Source organism: Condylura cristata, unplaced genomic scaffold (assembly GCF_000260355.1).
Source record: "Condylura cristata isolate star-nosed mole 26May11 unplaced genomic scaffold, ConCri1.0 scaffold00002, whole genome shotgun sequence".
In the NCBI taxonomy this organism is placed as follows: Eukaryota; Metazoa; Chordata; class Mammalia; order Eulipotyphla; family Talpidae; genus Condylura; species Condylura cristata.
The window spans coordinates 19,501,617-19,517,720 of NW_004567103.1; the positions used below are offsets into that span (position 1 = coordinate 19,501,617).

The 16,104-nt window shown below is 36.5% G+C and overlaps 1 protein-coding gene across 1 annotated transcript in view; it reads right to left on the reverse strand.

The window, feature by feature from the left end:
* Positions 1–16,104, reverse strand: part of MAP2 (microtubule-associated protein 2) — a 267,610-nt gene that overhangs the window by 176,614 nt on the left and 74,892 nt on the right. The window contains exon 2 of the mRNA XM_012726979.1: positions 15,737–15,785. The gene's annotated coding sequence lies outside the window, so the exon portion shown is untranslated. The remainder of the gene's footprint in view (positions 1–15,736; positions 15,786–16,104) is intronic.

Genomic DNA, 16,104 nt, shown 5'->3' on the forward strand with positions numbered 1-16,104 from the left:
TGTCTCTGGTGAAGCCTCTCACCGCCCCTGAGCCTCTGGCCTGTACCCCAGTTCTGTATGTACAAATAAATAAATCTTTAAAAAAAAAATAAAAAAATAAAAATAAATAAATACACCCTAGACTGTATGACAGTTGAAGTCATATCAGTGGTTTTTATCTTCCAATTTGTCAAAGAAAAAAAATCAGCATACATATTTTAGAAAAGAATAATACTGTTTGTGACACTTTTTTTTTTTTTTTTTTTCGAATTGAGAACCTCCTTTCTGGGCCCACCCTGGTGGCCCAGTGGGTTAGGGTACAGCACTGCACAGTGGTGAGTTCAAAGAAAGTTCTATCCCCAGCCCCAGAGGTAACCCACGATCCCTCCTGTCTCACCCACTGCTCCCCTCAGCAATGTACTTCATTAATATGTCTGTTCTGCACCCCACTCTGTGGTGAATCCTCTCACTGCTCCTGAACATCTGGCCAAAAACCTGATTCTATATGTATAAATAAATAAATCTTTAAAAAAAAGAAAGAAAGAAAGAACCTCCTTTCTTTTAGGAGACCAGGACTGGTAACATAAGAGTACCTTAATTAGACTAATGCATAAGACTGAACCTAATAACTAAACTCACTTAAATTTAGAATCTAGGGCCCTCCCTGGTGGCGCAGCGGGTTAAAGCACTGCACTAAAGCTGAAACCACTTCCTCATGAGTTCGATTCCTGCCTGCCCCGGAGGTGACCACATAGCGTGGCAGACGTCTCCTGACCGGCCCGCTGCTCCCATCAGCAGTGTACTTCGTTGATCTGCCTGTTCTGTTCCCCACTTTGTCTCTGGTGAAGCCTCTCACCACCCCTAAGCCTCTGGCCTGTACCCCAGTTCTGTATGTACAAATAAATAAATCTTAAAAAAAAAATTTAGAATCTAAAAACAGAAGAAATGTCTGCAAAAATATCTTAAACCAGAAATCTATATAGTACATACACATTTTTGTTCAAATTTCAGAATGAAGTTGATATAAATTTAAAAATTATTTTAAACTATGCTGACAAGTAGGTCATAGCAGCCAACCAACAAATGCCCAAGAATCCTGGAGCTAAATTTTATTCAGGCTCTTTTTCACTACTCTCAAGGCTAATATGCATAGAATGTGGCAAACACACATCTATTTTATAACATTTCATGAGAGTCTGCTTCAAGCTCTTAAAAAATCTCTGCATTTCCTTTAAGCCACACTCAAATATATTCACCACTAAATAGCACTAGATGTGCTTTCTTAAACTGAATGTCTTTAAAAGTCATGCTAGTAAATGATGAAGTAAACATTTTGAAAGAGGAAGAGCAGATGTATTGGGACATAAGCTATGGACAAAATGAATCCAAAATATGAATAGATTCTGGGGCAATAAGAACTCAGAAACAGAGATGAGAACATTACCTTTTCTTTCTATTAACCTGTTTCTTTCTTTTGTTTTTCACATGAAGAATAAAAAACCACTTGGAATTTCTCACTTGCAATATCCCAACTTGCTCGATATAATCCAGAACCCAGATTGGGTAAGAAATTAAACAAAGCAAAGGCACTAGGTGTCTTTGGTAATCTACAAGTGACATTTTACAGCATCAACAAAAACAGTGATAACAGTATTTCATTGATTCAGTCAGTAGATACAGATAATATCATTAACTAGGAAGATCTCAATATAGATAAATCCAATGCAGTGCCAGTGATACTGAGAACACACTATCAAACAGTATGTGGAGAGACATATTTGTAATGATAAAGACACAGGTTAAGAATCCAACTCCGGGGCCCCTCCCTGGTGGCGCAGCGGGTTAAAGCACAGCTCTAAGAAGCTAAAGCCACTTCCGCATGAGTTCGATCCCCGCCTGCCCCGGAGGTGACCACATGGCATGGCAGACCTCTCCTGACCCGCCCGCTGCTCCCCTCAGCAGTGTACTTCGTCGATCTGCCTGTTCTGCTCCCCACTCTGTCTCTGGTGAATCCTCTCACCCTCCGCATCTCTGTCCTGTACCCCAGTTCTGTATGAATGAATAAATAAATCTTTAAAAAAAAAAAAAAAAAAAAGAATCCAACTCCGGGCCCTCCCTGATGGCACAGCAGGTTAAAGCACAGCGTTAAGAAGCTAAAGCCAATTCAGGATGAGTTCTATCCCCACCCTGGAGGTGACCCACATGGCAAGGCACACCTCTCCTGACCCACCTGCTGCTCCCCTCAGCAGTTTACTTCGTCAGTCAGCCTGTTCTGCTCCCCACTCTATCTCTGGTGAATCCTCTCACCACCTCTGCACCTCTGGCCTGTACCCTAGTTCTGTATGCATAAATAAATAAAATCTTTTAAAAAAAAATCCAACTCCATTCATTATTATCTATGTACCTTGAACAATTTAAACAATTCTTCTAATGCCCAGATTCTCCAGCTACAAAAGAAGTTGAATACCTATAGAAGTAGATGGTCATAATTTTAAAAAGTGATAAATATATCAAGCACAAAATATGCTTACTAAAATTTCATAAATATCTGTCTTTTATAAAGACAAAAAAATTATGATTTAATTCAAACTGAGAAAAAGACCCTGTCTTATAAATAGAAGACAACTTTAAGATCTCAAATTATACAATCTGCAAGAGATGTTTAATTTCCTGTCTATATTTGTCTTATAATCATGTAACTGAACAGTGAACACACTGCAATTCTAATAATCTGCACCGATTAAAACAATCTGCATTTCCTCCTCCGATTAACAAAATAAATGGAGCTATCTAATGTGGCAGAGGCTACAAATTGTCTTACATTATCCATTCTCCCCTAATTCTTTAGCCAAACAGTCCTCAAGTGTTAGTTGGATAGATGTTCATCCTGAACAAAGGCCACATTTCACCCTGACAGCAAAGTGTGACCAATAACTAAGTTTGGGTAGTGAAACTGGGAAAAGCTGTGCGTTGTAGGAAGTATCTGAAAAGCACTCTCCTGTTCCTTCTCCTGCTTTCTAGGGTAGATAGGAGATCAGAGAACAGAAATTGAAGTGAACATTGTGGGCATAAAATGAAAGGTTTAGATTGAAAATGATCAGTTAATACAGAGCACATCTGGTCCTCAGGATGCAAGAGCATGATGCCAATCTTGCATCAGCTAGTTTATGCAATTTCAGGTTTTGTGTTTTTGTTTTTGTCACTCTAAATCTAGTCAGTATTAAATATTACCAAAAACTGTGTTGCCAACATTCATAGTACTATGCTCATTTTTCCTCAAAAGTCACTACTGAAAAAAAAATTAGGTTATAACAATCTTGACAAATTACTTCAGCAGTAAATGATCTAACATTAAAATTTATGGTTAAAATAAAAAATAATTTATTGGTATTTATTGACATTTATATTTGCCCAAATCATTTACTGTTCCTCTCTGGATTTTCATCTTGCTGAAAACCTACAGAGATTTACAAATCTGCTTGCCTCCTTATTTAAAATAGAACTGTACATTTAGAACAACTGAAAAGGAGTTTTAGAACAATTAAGAGTTTTAGACTATACACTATGAAGTAAAATTTCTGAATATCAGATCCACTTAACAGATCCACTTAACAGAAGTGATTTTTCATAGGGTACCTATGTTTTTTCTCTTGTTCAAACCAGGCGTTATCCCTTATCCATGTATTTATCTACTATCTCTTTATCAAACCACAATCACACATGTAATTACTGAAAAAAAAATTGTTTACTTCAGTCAATATGAAATGCGTGGTCTACCAGTTCACTTGGACTGAGAGCCTTGCTAATTAGATACAATCTGGGTGACCGTAAGTTTCAGTTTTACAACTTTGCGTTATTTTTCTTCAAACCACAATGCCCTAGAGCTGTTTTAATATTTTAAGCAAGAAAGGTTTGGTGTTCTCTCTACTTTGGCTGTCTGCTACTGCTTCATCCATGTCCTGCTTCCCTAGCTGTCATCTAGACCAGGCAAACTCGATTTTGAAGGACAAATAGCACAGAAATCCATGTTTCTGAGTCACTGGATCTGGAGCAAGGCCCCAGAATTTACATCTCTAACAATCTCGGGGAATGTTGGTGCTGGCTGGTCTAGGGAAGACACTTTGAGAAGCAGTGTCCTACCATCAAGGAAGAACATAAAGAAGCTCAGCTCTCACCTGTAGGGGTGCATAGGTACATATGGTGTCACAAGAAAGATCTGAAAAAGATGAGTCTTTGTTTGAGTGAGTCATTTTTTCACTGGTGTGATAAAAGCTATTCCTGAGGATGGGAATTGTAGAAACTGAAGAGGAATAAGAGGTGAGTACAGGTCTGTTTAGGGGGAAGACCAAAGACCAGAGGACATAGAAGATGCATGGTGAGTCTGACTCAGGTAGTCTGATATGATATATTCAACACAAAGATTTATTGAACACCGACTGTGTGCCTCCCTCCCCCGGTGGGCTATATGTTAATAGCTTATCAGAGATCAAAACACAAAATGCTCCTGCTCTCATGTAATAAATAATTACATAAATAATTATAAGATGTGCCAAATATCTCTATAATAAATAAGTGCTAGGAGGGGAAAAGGAAGGACAGGGTAGGCTGTGGTTCACTTTTCACACAGGATAATGAGGGACAAGCTCCTGCCAGAAGCTATCAGACATCAGAGCTGCCTCGAGAAACTGAGACAGCTGTAACCTGCAACTCTGGCAATTACTTATCCCCAAGATGCAAGGATAAGAAGCAAGTACTCTAGCCCTCCGGCCTACAAAGCTACTGTGTTCATACACTCATAGGTGGAGTAGATCTGGAAGAGAAGGAGAAATACTTTTTTGCTTTCTGGTGGTCAGCTTTCACATCCCCAACTATATCCCAGACATAGATGTTCTGTGGAAGATCAGACTGGGAAGGAGATTTGCACATTTCATACTTCAGGTCTGAAATGTAAATTTTCTAACACACAATAACCATGGTCAGAAAACAGGAATACTGTTTGATTTATAGTTCTCGTTATACAATGCTTCCTTCTTTTGCTTTCAGGAGAGCAAAAGTTGCCAGGACTTAGTTCAGACTCTGACTCTGAAAGGATCAAACATGGAGAATTCAATTAGAAGTAAATTTCATTAATTTCTCTAAGATAACATCTTGGTTATTTTGCTAACAGAATACAAAGGCAAAAAGAACTAAAGAAATTTCTCCCAGAGCCCTTACCTTTTTAAATTTGTAAATGCTTATATTCCGAACTGCAAAGGCTCATGTATCTTACCCAACTAGATCCAGAGTGTGCTCTAAACAAATACCAAAAAAAAAAAAAAAAAAAAAGTAAGGAGACAAACCAGTCAACAAAAGACCAAGGAAAGTCTCAAACCCTCTGTCCAGCACCTTCCAGCTTTCGGTGCTCAGATGTGGATACAGGTTTGTGTATCTCAGAATTGCACTGACTCCACTTTCAAAATTCTCATCCACTCTGAAATATGTTGACTTTGTGTATGATCATTACTTCATCACTTAGTTTTTGGCATCCTCATTAGGTCACTTCTTAGACTCCCAATTTCCTCTTTTAAGCTACAGCTGCATAAAGTTGCCTGCAGCACCAGAAGGACATGAAGAAAGAGGCCAGGCCATCCCCATTCACTCCCACTGAAGATACTTTCTGAACTATCAGGTTTTTGGTTGATTTTTTTTTTTTTAAATAAAACCCATGACATGTTTAATTTTGTTGCTATCTATCCCCTGAATTGTTTTTTAAGCTTTGAAAATATCAGAATTATAACATGACATGAGAAGAATTCCATTTTGAGAAAATGAAAAACAAAAATTTCTTCTACTCAGAAAAGAAAAACAGAATGTAATGGAGAAAATAAATGTAAAAATAGAATTGGCTGGAAACCAGCAACCACAAGAAAAGAAATATTGCAGGAAATGGAACTAATCAGTTACTCCAGTGAAGATTTTTTTCCCAGATTTTCTTCAGGCGGAAAAAAAAAAAAGAAATTGTAATTTAATGTAGAAACTGAGTTTGGACAAAGCTACACATGTATTATACATATACACAATTCCACATAAATGTGTTTTTTTGAAAGGACAATGTCGTTTTTATTAAGTGGAATATCCAAAGTTAAACTTGAGATTTCTCTGGTATCCTAATAAAGCTTAAGTTAAAAGAGTTGGAACTTTTGAGGATAAGGCTGATTCTGTCAGGGTACCTTTTCCTGAGGCATAATTATCGTCGCCACCCCACACCACTGCAAAGCTCAGTCCGTTCAGGAACAGATTCGCCTTGGGAGAGCTTCGCCCGCTGGCCATTGCCTACCGATTAGCCTTCCGGGAATTAAAAGTCAGGCACGTATTAGCAAGTTCTATACTAGGAAAACTGCTCACATGGGGCTTTTTCTCCTCAAACCTTACTCTTAATATTTGTTTATTTTGACACAAAGCATACCAAGTGGTTTCCCGAACTGTTTTATGGCTAGGTAGTGACATTCTAACTATGGATACTGAAAATCAATCTATATTTTTAAAAATTGATTTAAAAATAACTGTCAGCTATTTGCTAGGGGATTTTGGAAAACTAGTGTAAGAGAACCCCAAGAGTAACAGTTACAGAACAGGCAATAATCATGTTATCAAACTTGCCAAGTAGTGTGTGATACTAAGTTTAAAAATGCCAGCTACATTTATTTAACAATGTCATTTTATAAAATGATTGAAACTCCGGATGTTATCTGCAGGGTATGCAGTTTTGTGGGAATAATCATAATATAATTTCTGATATCTTCTTTGTATTTATTGGATGGTGTCATGAAAAACTGGCCCCTATAAACTTAAAAATCCTGTGACACCTAAGGTTGTTATGATCACAGTGCTAAAAGGCTAGAATATGTAGAAGCAGCCATTTGCTGCTATCCACTTAATTTATATAAAAGAAAACCCAGTTCTTGAAAGGTGAAATTTTATAGTGAAGGAAATGTAGTTGCTTAAAGGAAGAGACAAGAATCGAGCCTAAGTTTCTGGATCCCAAGAGACAATGAGAGGACAGCACAGGTCTGCCCATTCAATTACCAAGAGTAAGAGAACCCAACAGTAACAGTTACACAACAGGCAATAATCATGTCTTAACCCACAAAAGCTCACTGATACATAAATCACTGGTTATCTTAAAACATTTTCAACAATCATTTCATATTCAGGCAGAATATACAAGAATCAAAAAGAGTAAGACTGCTGAAAAGACTTCTGAATCAACCTATTTTGTAGATTTTTCTTTTACCTATTCTCCTTATATTTCACAAATAAAAGGAAGTTGATAAAAACATTACATAAGACATTGTGGTAAGTTCATTACCTATGTTAACCAAATTTCTTTCTTTCTTTATTATAGATTACTATTAGCACTATTTCTAATCTCAATTTTCTGAGGTTATTAACAGAGCAATTATCACATAATCAAAGGTGCTGGAACTGGCATATCAACCCATTTTTATATGATCTGTTAGTCTATTTGTATCAAATGAATTATATTGCTTAACTCCTAAAAATTATTTCCTAACCCAGTCTACTTCCTAATCATTCTCTAATAAAATATGTATCTCTTTTTAAAGAACTGAAGAAGGTGCTTCTGCCTAAGCAAAATCATATTCTAAAATTTAGACAGAAATAAATATTAAAATTAAACCTAATTAGAAATACAAAAGATAACCAGGGCATTCATAATGAAAATCTTTATATATCAAGCATCTAAAATGCCTTCTCAAGGTTTCCATGCCAACCTTTCTAGACTACTAAAATAAGATGTGAATCATTTACTCATAACACATTTCGTAGGCCTTTGATACATCAAATTGTTTCACTGTTTTTTGTTTTCTTTTTTAATAACCCCAATCAAAATTTGAATACTTTGCAAATGGGAGAACATTGGCACAAATCATTGGCAAGGCAAGGAATAGAGCTTGTATTTTCTAAGTGTGAGAAGCCTTTAAAAACAGATTTGAAGGGGACTTTTCCATTCCGTTAACTTTCTTTTTGTGTAGATCCATAGTTAGTCATAGCTTTTCAAAATAGTTTTATAAAGTTAGGCTTAAAATACAAACAACACTTAGTGTTTAACACTAAATCTGTGGATGACAAATCTGGAAATCTAGGGCACTTCCATCCTTGATTCAGACCACCTGGCAACAGAAAAATAAAGGACTAAAAAGCCAAATGAAGCTGACAGGTCTGTTGATTTTTCTCATGCAGTTTGAAGAGATTTCTTTTACTTACCAATGTCCTTAAGGGCAAAATATTTTGGTTTGACTGTTGGATATGACAGAAACCACCAGTAGGAAGAGAAAGGAATCATTCCAAGTCTGGAGGGATAGGGAAGGGGAAACTGGCCTCTAACTCCAGCCTCCAACATGAAGAAGGGCCAGAAAATGGCACCCCAGATAGGGTATTCAGAAAGAGGGTATTCAGGACAGCAATAGAGAGAGGAACACACAACATGCTGGAAATAATACCTCACCAACCCAACAATACAGCCTGAAGAGTGAAAAAACAGTCATCTCTTAGTGAGCACAAAATTGCATAAAGCAGGATACAAGTTTCCAGAAAGACCATATTGAGAAGGCATCTATGGTGTCTGTCTGCAATGAACTTAAAATGCTGTTAATAAGAAAAACGAGCGGTAATTAAAATGTGAATCAAGTGCAAAGCCACAACAGATCAGATCTGGGGTTTTATGGAAGTGCACTGCTTAGGTATCTAGTCCCCAAGATGACTAGCAGGTATTCTAACAACAACAAAAAACAAACTGAAAACTAGGGCCCTCCCTGATGGCACAGGGGGTTAAAGCACTGCACTGAGAAGCTTAAGCCACTTCCACATGAGTTTGATCCCCGCCTGCCCCACAGGAGATCCACATGGCAAGGAAGACCTCTCCTGACCCGCCCGCTGCTCCCCTCAGCAGTGTACTTCGTCAATCTGCCTGTTCTGCTCCCCACTCTGTTCCTGGTGAATCCTCTCACCCTCTGCATCTCTGGCCTGTACCCCAGTTCTGTATGAATAAATAAGTAAATCTAAAAAAAAACTGAAAACTAGACAGAGAAGTGGCAAGAGATTGATGAACTATTCACTGTACTAAATAATTTAAGGCGAACACAATCACTGCTGCATAACCATACAATAGGTGATACCTAAAGATGAGATTCAGACAGGCATACTACAGAAAAAGACAACTGTGAATCTCTTAGGGCCATGATTACATTTATTTCATAGCCAATAATTGTGGGCTGCACTGAGTTGATGTCTCTGGTTTATTGGTTTGTGTTTCCTGTCCATAATTTGTTACAACTTTGAATGGAACACATTTCTAAGGAGATAGCATCAAGTTAATTCCTTCCTTGACAAGGAAGATTTAAATTTCAACCATGGCCTTCCCTGGTGGCTAAAGCCACTTCAGCATGAGTTTGATCCCCGCCTGCCCCTGAGGTGACCACATGGCATGGCAGATCTCTCCTGACCCGCCCGCTGCTCCCCTCAGTAGTGTACTTTGTCAGTCGGCCTGTTCTACTCCCCACTCTGTCTCTGGTGAGTCCTCTTACTGCCCCTGCATCTCTGGCCTGTACTCCAGTTCTGTATGCACAAATACAAAAATCTTTTTAAAAATTAAAATAAAATAAATAATAATAATAATAAAATTCAACCAATGGTAAATAGATAAAATCAAACTTCCACACCAAGCTTTTAAAAAGCCCCAAGTAACTTTCCTATGAACCTCCCCTATTAAGGTCTCAGGTCCTGCCTCTCTTATTAAGAGAGAACTACAATGGCAAGACTGTTGTATGTACTTCAGTTTTTGAAATTCGTTCATTGATTTGAACCCTCAATTAGTGACCCCAAATCATAAAATACTAATAATATCCATAGCACTTTAAAAAGCTATTTTGAAAAGCATTTGTCAAAAAGATTTTTTAAAACATTAAGACAGGACAATATTTTACCCAGTTTGGGGTTTAAGATTTGCCAATCTACTTCATAGATGGGATTTAGTTTCATTAATTTTAATCTGTAAGAGTTCTGCCAGCCTACTTTTCTCCCTCTGTTTTCTGACACACTAACTTACAGAGTTCAAAATGTTGTTTTGGAGTAAATACCATTGCTTTGCCCATATTTATAATGCTCTTGACTTCTGTCATGGTTCATAAATTCATGACCATGCTGTCTGTTCTGATAAGTTCTTGATGTCTATGCTACTCTCCTCTTGATATCCTCTTGATATAGCTGAGTTCCAGTCAGTAAAATAAATGGAGCCCCCTTCAACTGTAGTGAGACTCCACTAGAAATGAGACTGAAATGAGCTCTCTGATTCTATCTCCACTCTGAGATAGATAGCCCACCACAGTTTGCTGCTTCTCCAACAGTGAGAGTAAAAACTCTCCCTACAGGAATTACATTTCTGAAGACATCACTTCCTGAGCCAAAGTCTGCATGTCTATCAAGAGATCACTGATTTAAGATTTTACTTCTATGAAGTCTTATAAAGCTGAATGGCAAAACTATATTATCAATACTTCATTGATCATTTTATTGAAAATAGTAGCATGGGTGCTCTTGCTGTTATGAAAACAACAATTATGGAATTGAACATATGAAGCCTTTCCTTGAAAATATGCTATACATGGAACATGTGAAGCTTAGCCCACTGTGCTCAAAATTGCAATTCCTCGCTGATCAGTTTAGGTGCATCATGGCTGTGCTATTGACACAGTGCAAGCAGACAGAGGTCCAATGTGGCAAAGCCTCCCTTCTTTCTCTGAGATGTTAGAAGAAACATCAATCTTTATACCAGAAGTCGCTTTTTTTTTTCTTGAAAGAAGATTAAGGAGTTTATAAGAAGCAAGGCAGAGGCATAAAGACAGACAAATGAAAGTGGGTGGAAAAGGTTATGATCCAATCAGACACACTTTATTCCTGAAGAAGAAACTGTGTCATATCTTAGTAATGACAGGAGTGGGAGGGTGGCTGGGAAGGTGCTGCTGTTTTTAAAAATGGCTTTTTAAAATGATCAATTAATACATTTTTAAATTGTTAAGGGCCCTCCCTGGTGACACAAGTAGTTGAAGTGCAGCACTACGAAGCTCACGGCAACTACTTCAGCACAAGTTCAATCCCCAGCCAGAGAGGTGACCCACATGGCACAGCAGACCTCTCCACCTGCAGACCTCACCTGCTGTTCCCCTCAGCAGTGTACTTCATCAATCTGCTCCTCACTCTGTCTCTGGTGAATCCTCTCACTACCCCTCCTCTGGCCTGTACCCAGTTCTGTATGCATAAATAATAAATCCTTAAAAAATAAATATAAACAAAATTGTTAATAGGTGAGGACAAATCATTTAGCAAACACATTATAAATTTGTGGCTCATATAACTGTGCTGTTGAGGGCACATGGGTGCTTGAAGGCTACTCAGGTTATTACCTGCATAAGAGAGCAAAACTGTGCCCCTCAAGAACCCTTCTAGCAACTGAGAGACTCCCCAAAGCACTCTTTTAATAAATAACTTACTCAGTATTTTACACAGACTGGAAAAAATAGTCTTGCTCAGTACTAAAACAGGAAATTATAAGAAGCTGTAAATCTCACTTTGGAGGCAAGTAAGCATAAGGAAGGATTTTCAAAAGAAAGAGTCCATGAAGTTTCTTTAATCTAACTGTGATTAATCGATATTATTTCAACAGGGAGTATTGACAAGATACCGCCCCGTACCCCAATATGCAATTCAGCATGAGTAGCTTTACTCAAAGATTACTGTGTAAGATGAGGCAGGTTGAAATAATTTCAATAATACACAACAATATTTAAAACTAAGTCCTCTAGGATCTGAAAATCATAAGTAACAGGAAGCAAGATAATGTGTATAAAACTGTCCTGTGATACTCATATAAGCCCTTGAGAAACAAATGGCCTTAGGAAAAGGAAAACAATTCCCCCTGCTAAATAATGACTCCTGGAAGGTCTTAAGTGACCTAAAGAATTCTCCCTTAGAACTATTCCTTTATATTGAGAAGCTAGGTTTTCTTCTCCAAAGTAATGAAGCAAAAGAAAATTAAATACTTCTGCTGAAAAGATTGAGCCATTATTACATTCTTTTCTCTTTGCAGAGAGAACTCAAATTTGTGTAGGTGAAGGCTGCTCTCTCATCATTAGTCATTATTTGAATTTTCTCCATGTCTTTCCTTAGAATGCTAATTTTATTCGCGCACACACACACATACACACACACACAAATGTACATTTAACTCTTCTACTAAATTTAAAGAAAAATTTTAAGGGGTAAATAATAACCTATATGGGAATGAGTGCTTTTATTAGAGCAAACAGATTTTAGCTATGTGCAGACACATATTAGGAAATGAATCACTGCATGTTTCATATGGAAACCTGACCAAGTCATCACTTGGTTTCTTTTTCATCAGCAGGTGCTCACTCCAGGTGCAACCTGAGTGGACTCCCAGAAAGTTCATAATTGCAATAATAAGGGTCATATGACCTCCAGCTAGTCTTGCTGTTAAAAAAAAAAAATTTAAGCAGATGGCCAAACATTAGCATTTGAATGAGCAACAGAGGTCCTTTAATTGAGGAGAGTTTGAGTTGAATGTGCCAGAAAGCTGTGAAAATCTGATCTCCAGCACACTTCAAGGAACAGTTTAAGTCCCTTTTACATTGTCCATTCTGCACAGCAGAGGCCTGTCTTCCCTCACAAAGGCCAGATCTGAGTAGATCAACCCCTCTAATTTACCCAGCAACTAGAGCACTGAGGGTGTAAAGGAAGCAAGGAAACCCCTTAAAGGTGCCGGCATAATGTTTTTTAAAGTGAGATAGTTCACTCTTGCACCATAGTCTTGTACCTAGAGTTCCTTTTGTCGTGAAACTAATACAGGGCAACATATTTGAGGGCAAGGCTGGAAATGTGTTTCACTCTATAGGTGCAACATCTTCAGGCAAAAGATATCATTTCACTTTTATATTTGTCATACTGCAGATCAGTATCTTATATATAAAGCTATCACAGAATTGTATAAACACACATAAGCATGCAATTAAATCTGTTTAAATGTGTTTTTTCTGCTTATCTTTATTCCAAAACACTTTTTTTTATAATTTTAAAAACTATTTATTTTAAAGGTATAGTGTACTACAAAAATCGTGTCAGGTTTAGTAGTGACTAAATATCTCCTTATCAAATGAAGACCTAGTAGTTAAAGTTCCAGATATATTTATGTTTTAAAGATCAGCAAATATAAGTTCAATTGCTCTATTTCTTAAACTAAAAACTTTATGGGAGAGACATACAACTTATAGGAGAAGAAGGGGAGAGATAGGTGGATACATAAATATGAAAGATGCATATGTAAAATGCATTGAGTTTTCTCTACTAGGTTCTTCACTAGTGAGATTTCTAACAGTAGAAAGAAAAGTAAACAGAAAAGGCTGTAAAGCATTAAGTTGGTAGTCAACAGACATTAAATAACATGGATGAAACCCAATCCACTCTGGTTTGTGATGACAATTTTTTTTTCAACTAAAATTTTTATATCACTCAGTAGTTGGAAATGAATTAGTTCAGAAAAGGCCAGTAATTTTACCTTAGTAGGACATCAAGTGTGCCCTAAAATGATGAAGCCTATGTATTTGTCCATTGGCAAAATAATCCAACACCAGCAAGCATATCTATGTATCTACCGAAAATATTTGTTCTACATGTTATATTCTTTTTCTGCTAAACGACTGATGATGATCTATTCTCAATTAAATAACTGATGAGATATAGTAAGTCTCATGCTGATCGAGAAAAGCTTAGGAAGAAATAGCCACTTTTAATAAAGTTTTTTATACTTTCAATAAATTGGCCACAACAGACATAAAGGGTTTCTAAATGAATGGACTCCTTTTTACATAAGAAAATACACTTCCTGTGTTTTCAAGTCATCCAAGCAACCTTAATAAGATATAACTCCCAAATTAAATGCATAGTTTTCTATAATGATGCAAATGATCTACAAAAAGATCAGCAGTGAGTGGTGTTTTCTCTTTCTGATAAGTTAAAGGATAAAAGTTGGTCACTGAATGAAATTCACAGCATTAATTTCATTAGCATGGGATTTGGTATGAAAACAGATCCAAGGGGGTTGTCTTTTATAGTAATTTACTATTACAAACATTTAGTTAAGGAAAAAAGAACAGCTAGCATATTTTTTTTTCTCACATGGAAAAAATATATCCAATACTTGCCACCTAAGCTATTTCCAGTGGACTGTATTTTCTTATTTGCTCTCTCTCCCATGAACAAGTCTGTTTCCTCAGCATATTAAGACTCCATCAAAACAAACAAACAAATAAACAAACCCTATAAACACATATTCCTGAGGCATTTTACTAGGTCATTTGAGAAGGAGATGATAGCAAGTTTGCCTCTCACCTTTACTCCCACAATCTCAATAATGTTATTTTGCTTATTTCTTGATTGTAATGTTTATAGCAGACTAAGGTTAGTTTTTATTAAAGGGACAAAATAAGTATATATGTACAATGAGAAGTGAATCTAAAGGGAAGCCAAGGGTAATCAAATTCAACAATTCAACTCCAGACTGTCTGAGCATATAATTCAGTAACACAGGTTAAAAATGAGACTTTCAACCCTCACTAGTTTCTATTTAAACTAGAAAACGAACACTTTATTTTCTTGTAAATTGTAATTACAAGTAGGAATGATTCAAGATAACCCTATTTGCCTTAATCCATACTGATTTCAAGGTCAAGAAGGCAGTTTGTACATAAAAAGGACAAATAACTGTAGAATAACAGTTGTGTGTGTGTGTGTGTGTGTGTGTGTGTGTGAGTGTATGTGTGTTATACTGTGGATGAGATAGCAGAGCCAGAACTGAGGGCAGAAAAGGTGGATGGACCTTGCTGAGAGTTAGACAATGCAATCTGAAAGATCAATAGGAACTTTGAAGCATAAATTCCTGATTAACACAAGTATAAATGAAAAGTCAATGTTTTCCTTTATGTTAATTATTAATCAAAACCCTATACAAAAAGCTTAGCAACACCTGGCAATTTGTCCTTTTCATGAGCAACAAAAACTCTATTCATTCAAGCCTGAATTGTATATTTGAAAATATGTTCTAGAGAAGAAAATAGAAGTGATAAATGAAATTCCAAGTCTATTGATGGGAATGTTCTGTATGGCTGTGTTATTACTCTAAACTCAGCTAAGTGGGTTTTGAGTCTCCCACAAAGCCAATTAATAAGAAACAAGACAAAAAATAACATCTTAAAACTCTGTTAATTAATTGAGATTTACAATTGATAAACAATGTTCAACTCTACATTCTCTAGGAAATGTGGTTAACAGCCTGCAGAATTCAAGAGTTTTCCTGAATTTATAAAGCTGACCATTCTTTAAAATGTTAGCTAGACTTACAAAGAAGTCATTCTTCTCATACGTGTGTTTATTAAGTGAATGAATTAGACTTGGCTCTTTTCATTTAATCAGAATTTAGTAAGAGGTAAAATAAATGAAACACTCAATAAAGAAATGATATTCACTATAAATATTACAAAAACAAACACTGTGCAAGGAATCATGTTTGCAAGATCTCCAACGTCTACCAGTTCTCAATGTTTCCTACACTAACCCCTCTGTCTAAGACCAACATGTTTTTAGTGAATGTCATGGTTTATTCATTATCAATCTAAACACAAAAACCAACCTGGCTCCAGCCGGGAGTCAAAAGATCTCTTCAATCCGATCAATAAAATCTGAAAGAAACAGAAAACATCCTGTAAATTAACCGATTCAATGACTTGTCTTTTATTTTCATTTTACTAAGCAAAAAGTAGAAATTAGAAGTTACTTGTTTCCTTGTACCATGAGATTTACTGGCAGAGAACACCTTCATTTATTAACAAGGGGCAATATGTTCTATAAATTTTTAAACTTGAATTTTAATTTCTACATTTCATATAAAAACATGTACTAGATGCCCAAGCTAGGTTTCTGTTTTTATTTTTAGCAGTTTCTACTTATCTAAAGTAGAAGAGGTTTTATCTTTCATATTTTGTATATTTCTGTTTTTAT